The 6,498-nt window shown below is 32.9% G+C and overlaps 1 pseudogene; it reads left to right on the forward strand.

Annotated features, from left to right (window-relative positions):
* Positions 1-296: 296 nt before the first annotated feature.
* On the forward strand, positions 297-2,458 carry LOC149518644 (cytochrome P450 CYP749A22-like; annotated as a pseudogene).
* Positions 2,459-6,498: the final 4,040 nt, after the last annotated feature.

Raw genomic sequence — 6,498 nt, forward strand, 5'->3', positions numbered from 1 at the left:
TCTAAAGATAAAAATTACATGTGCATTATGTATGTATCAACTTCTAAAATATTATCTAATTAATAGAATCGGCTGACAAGATTCTAAAAATGATACCAATGCAAGAAAATTTTGAGTTTAATTTAATTTTCTTTTCTTGTTTCCTTCTGATTCCTTTCTGCTTAAATTTATTATACAATTCTATCAAAAATATCCAAATGAAGCCAAAAGCGGGCTTCTAAAGCATTAGTCTTCAGCCCATAAAAGCTTAATGTTTAGTACATAAAAACATCTGAATTCATTGTTAAGAGACGAAAATGAATTCCACAGCAAAGCTTTTAATCCTTCTCTCAAGTTTTTTGTGCCTGTTTCTCCTCATAACTCTATTCAAATTCCTTCACAAATATTGGTGGATACCTTTCCGCATACAGTACGCACTGGGTTTACAGGGAATCAAGGGACCTCCATATGAATTCATCCATGGAAACAACAAAGCAACAGTCCAATTCAGAAAAGAAGCATTAAGCAAACCTATGGCTGCCTTGACTCATGATATATTTCCCAGGGTGCTGCCTCAGTTTTACTCCTGGATCAACATATATGGTGAGATGATTCCGATGTTTTTCACTTGGAATATGTTTCTAACTTCAAATAAAAAAATGAACCCTTTTTTTGTTCTTTTATTAGGGAAGAATTATCTTACCTGGGAAGGAACTCAAGCTCAACTGGTAATTTCAGAACCAGAGCTAGTCAAAGACCTTCTGAAAAATATTGGAGGATCTTTTCCGAAAAAGAAGGCTGAAACTTTATCTATAAGATACTCGGGGACGGGCTTGTGACAACCGAAGGTGAAAAATGGGCCAGGAAAAGGTCGTTGGCAAATCATGCTTTTCATAGGGAGAGCTTAAAAGTAAAACTTCGAACAAAGTCTATTTTGTACTGACATTTGAGAGTTATGAATTAGTTTCTTACAGAATGGATGGTCGTGTTTGGCAGAGCACGAATCCAGCAATAATTGCTGCTGTTGATACAATGCTAGAGAAGTGGAAAGGCCGAGAAGGGAAAGAGATTGAAGTGTTTGAACAATTCAGGTTACTGACTTCAGAAGTTATATCTAGAACAGCTTTTGGTAGCTGTTACTTGGAAGGGGAGAAGATTTTTCAAATGATGACTAAATTATCAATACTTCCTACCAGAAATCTTCATAAATCTCGGATTCCTGGCATCAGGTAAGTTAATCTGCAATGTTCTAACCTCACGTCGAGACATTATAAAGATCTGCTATGATATATGCAAATATTTAAATTCATAAGTTTTTGTGAGATACAATCACCAAACTTCCGAGTCAAATTGAGTAATATCTTGGTTAGGTGTGGTCTTCACTTGATTAATCTAGACTCTGGAGTTTGCCCCTGATTTCCAAATAGAAAGGAAATACCTAGAAGTCACTTGAGTGCAAAATCTGAAATAAGTTCCCAAAGGATTTAGTTTTTCTCCTTTTCTCCATGTATACGGCTTATACCTTTGTTTGCTTTTGCAGCAAGATTTGGAAAACTACTGATGAAATAGAATCAGAAAAGCTTGCTAAAGGAATGCATGAATGCGTGATGGAAATGGTTAAGAAAAGGGAAGAGAAAATAGTGACTGGAGAAGCTGACAGTTTCGGCAGTGATTTTCTAGGATTACTTGTAAATACTTTTCATGATTCGGATGAGAAAAACAGGCTCTCCGTAGAAGACTTGGTAGATGTGTTCAAAACATTCTAGTTTGCAGGGCAAGAAACCACTAATTCCTTGCTCGCATGGACAGTCCTGCTTTTATCAATCCATACAGATTGGCAAGAGAAAGCAAGACGAGAGGTGATCGAGGTATTTGGTGACAAAAATCCTCATTCTGACGGTATTTCCAAGCTAAAAACTGTAAGCAAAACCGCAATCTCTGACCATTTCAATAGCGTGCATTACCAGCATTTAATAAATTATAAATTTATTTTGCTCGCAGATGATCATGATCATCAATGAAACCCTGCGATTGTATCCTCCTGTATCTGCCATGTCTAGAAATGTTGCAAGAGATGTTCAATTGGTAAGGCTCATTATTTCCTTTTAATTAGGAGGTTATGTTCCCGATCAAAGCACTTCACCATGACTCTCCACTATGGGGTGATGATGTGCATCTTTTCAAACCAGAGAGATTCGCAGAAGGCATTGCCAAAGCTACCAAATACAAAGCGGCTGCATTCATTCCATTCTCATTGGGACCTCTATCTTGCGTGGGTATGAGCTTTGCAGCCACAGAAACAAAGACTGCTCTCTCAATGATCCTACAACGCTACACTATTACTCTGTCCCCAGCCTATATTCATGCGCCATTTCCTCAACTTATGCTTCAGCCACAACATGGACTTCAAGTAATGCTTCATTCTCTACAGAGTGATGCCTAAAGTTTTTAACGCAGTAGCTGTTTCTATTAGCGTCCAAGATGGTAAAATATTCATAATAAGTGAGAAACAGTTTTAAAAAATGGTGTGATCAATGTACAACACACAGTTCTTACCAGCCATTTTTGGCTCCTAATTATGTATCAATTCAAGTTTTTAAATTGGGTGATCCTTGACATGCTGTCAGAGCCTTTCATTTTTAAATAATTTGTTTCTCTTTTCCATATTTCTTGGCTACTTACTGGTGCAGGGAACCGGGTAACTGGTGGATTTGTCGACTACTGTATCCAGAATGCCAGTTGTATGGTAGTTGCAGTGAGAAGGAAAAGCAAAAAACTTGGCGGTTATTTGATCACCACTAAGCTGCACAAGGATTTCTGGCTCTTGGCTCAAACAAAACAGCGTTACTTTTTTAATTAGCCTTCAACTCTTTTCAACGGGAATTCTAATCTTACTTCAGTATATATGTGATTTTCCTAGTGTTATTGTTTGTAAATAAAACTATTAAAGTAAAAGGAAAATGATGGTTTGGTGTGTGAATGAAAAAGTTTGTGTTGTGTCATTATTCATGGCCCTGGATTATGGCTAAGGGAAAGACAATTGGGTCCCTTGATCCCTTTAGTATCTCTTCCGGATGCTACATGGCCTAAAAGAAGCACATGGTTTTACAACTTTTGTTTTTTTGGAACTCATACCTGAATCTGCAAAACTCCATAACTGTATCATGCATGGTTCTACTTGCAATAATTTGGCCTTTTGACCTGGTTTCTGCTTGAATCTTGCAACTTTTTTTATCAGTTGTTTTACAATATAAGTGCTTTCAATCTAATTAACTGGTAAATTTTGTGTGAGATTGCCATGTCTGTTGACCAACTCATTTGAAAAGGCCATTTCAAAGGGGGGATTGACCACCAACTCAACCTTGTATGCTAGAATGTTCATGATATAAATGATAAAGATGTCTAGGAATCAGAATTCGAATTTTAGCATATTGAAAGGTCAAAATAAAATCTCATTTTTTTTAAAAAAAAAATATTGATCAAGATCCTCTACAATACTACATTAATTTTAAAAAATTAAAGTTCATATGATCTTTGATTTTTCTACATTTCAAAAGAATAAACCATTTTCTTTTCAAACATGTAGAGTTTTTTTTCTAATATTTTGTAGTATTAATTTTTTTATTTCTTTACATTATGATGTTATAAATATTAAAATCAATATTGGAAAATTTCTTAAAATTAAAGTACAAAAGGCCTATTTCATGTTAAATTAAATATGAATATTTGTTTTGAAATGAAAGAAGTGAAATAATATAAAAAAAGGGAGATATATAAGCATCTGCATGAGAACTAAGTGAGAACATATAATTCTTTTTCTTTTTCTTCTCCTCCAACTTAATAGTAAGAATGTAGAAAGAATTGACTTCACTAATTTTTTTGGCCAATCAATTCACTAATTCAAGCCATATTTAAATCTTTTGTATATACAAGTAGCAGTAGGGGTGCATAGAAACAAGAGCCAAATTGTATATATTTCTTATGGTTCTATCAACTATAACATTGTCATTATTTAAAATCTTATTTAAAATTTTCTAGCAGAAGATTAATTATCAAAAAAGAACATTTGCTTTAAATTTTGCAAATAGGATAAATATTAATTTCTATGAAAATGAATGAATGAATCAATGTGGTTTAGTCATCAATTACTTACACGTAATAATTTAAATGAAATATACATATATATATATATATATATGTTAACGTGAAGTAACGATTTCATAATTTTTTTTTCAATTATATTACTCAGGTAAGTCATGTTGAAAAATTTGATTTCCACATTTAATTAAACTTGTCCCTTGTTTGTAACCCCTTACCCCCTTTCAGGCCACAACAAGAAAAAAAATTCTGCGAACTGAAAAAAAAATTTGAAAAGAGGCTTCAAACAATTTTCTATTCTTTACCTAACCTGTGGATTAAAAGAAAATGTTTGAACAACAATACACATCATTTTCTATCAATTCATCCAAATTTTTATTTCATTGGCTTAGTATAAATTAAGTACATTGCATTAATTTTCTTTAGTTATACAAATTTTGCAATGTATGTTATAACAAATTTGATTTTTTCTAATTGTTAGTAAATAAGAAAAACAGTCGGTTAAAATAAATAAAATATGAGAATATATAGTTAAATAAGTAAATTAATTAGTGAGGCAGAAAATAGTTGCCTACCTTTCAATATATTAAAATAAATATTTTTATCTTTTACGTAATTGTGATTAAGATAAGTACCTTTTATGTGAATTTTTTTAATCAAATTACTTGATTAAAATGTATTTTAATTTAAACATTTTAAATATTTCGTTCTCTTACCACAATAATTCCACAATGCCAAATTGTTAAATATGTGCTTTTACACCATAATCTCTTATTAACTTCATATGTGTAAGTTAAACCTAACAATCTCAAATACAATATGATGATAAGATACAAAAACAATATGAATAAAATATATAAAGTTAAGACGGTATAAAATTTTAACAAAAATCATAAATATGTTTAACATAACGAAAAAATATTTTTCATGTTTTCGTAACAATATGAATTGTGGCATGTAATTTGTAAACACCATTTTTTTAATTATAATTATTATTATTTTTTTTTCTTTTTCTCTTTTTTTTTCTTCTTCTCTTTCTTTTCTTCCCGTTTCTGTGTTTGTCTTCTTCTTTCTTTCTTTTTCCTTCTTCTTCATCCTCATCCGATTCAAATCTAGTGCATTAAATGCACAATCCCTAAAGTCCAAAATCACTGCCGCTAGTCGTCAACGGCCGACCGACAAGCCGCCAATCACGAATGGCAAGCGTGATTTTTTAGTTGAAAAATGAGATTCGAATCCCAGAAGATCTAGGATTTGAATCCCAACAAGCTCTATAAATAGAGCTTGTTATTTGCAAACGGAGGATCGGAAGGAGAACCGAAAAAGAACGGCAAAAAAAAAATACAACAGTCCCCTGGAACGGGGAACCCAGTGCCAGAAAGCCACCTAAAAAAAAAAAAGAGATCTGTCGATTCTGTCCAAAAAAAAATAAAAAAAGGAAAGGAGACCGAAACTTTGAGCCCCGATCTACGTCGATCGGGGTTGTTTTCGGTAAAAAGGACACCGGATCTGGAAAGATCACGTCGAAAAGAACTTTCAAAAGAATTTTCACCTTTTTCGGTGACCAGAAACAATTGACAATGACTGTCGGCTGCGACCCAGACGGCGGCCTGCACGGTGGTCCGACAACCGACTGACGAGCTCACCCCAAAGCTCTCTTTTCTTTTTTTTTTTGAAAAACCGAAAGAATGAGCAAAAAAAAAAATTTCAGTTATTTATAGAAATCATTAAAAGCAAAATGACGTCGTTTTGAGCATAGGGTCAAAATGACGTCGTTTCGACTAAGGAGGATCCGCGCGTCGACCCGTGACCTGACCCGGGGTCCGTACACCCAACCCGACGACCCGCTTCCTCAATCAGCCTCTGACCGGTCTGACTGGATCGAAACCGAACTGTCCAGACTGAACCGAACCGGTACTGAACCACCCAGATCGATCCAAACCGTCGGGCGAACCGCTGAACTGAACCGTGCGTTGATCGGACCGTTGACCGATCTGGTTCAGGTAAAAAAAATTTTTTTTTTTGAATTTTTCTTATGTTTTATATATTATTTTATTAATATTTATGCATATTAAAATATTATATTTGTTAGATTAAATGATGAAATTGTGGTTAAATTTTTTTTATATAATTATGTTAATTTTTAGAATAAACTTTAAAAACAATAATATAAAAATAAATTTAATAATAATACTAAAGTAATAAAAAATGAAAGAAAAAAAATTTTTTATCCGACGATGAGATTCAAAGGTATTCCGAGTAGTGATGCTTACGAAATCTCTAAGTGAAAAGATTTTTTTAAAATACTACCAGTGTATTGGAGTATTTAAAAAAAAATTTTCAATACAATAAAGATTTTCTTTTTTTTAAATAATAAATAAAAATTGGTTAATAAATTAAAAATATATGTAATAAAAATAG

This window comes from Durio zibethinus, chromosome 5, assembly GCF_047325235.1.
Source record: "Durio zibethinus cultivar Kanyao isolate XHJ-2024 chromosome 5, ASM4732523v1, whole genome shotgun sequence".
Lineage (NCBI taxonomy): Eukaryota > Viridiplantae > Streptophyta > Magnoliopsida > Malvales > Malvaceae > Durio > Durio zibethinus.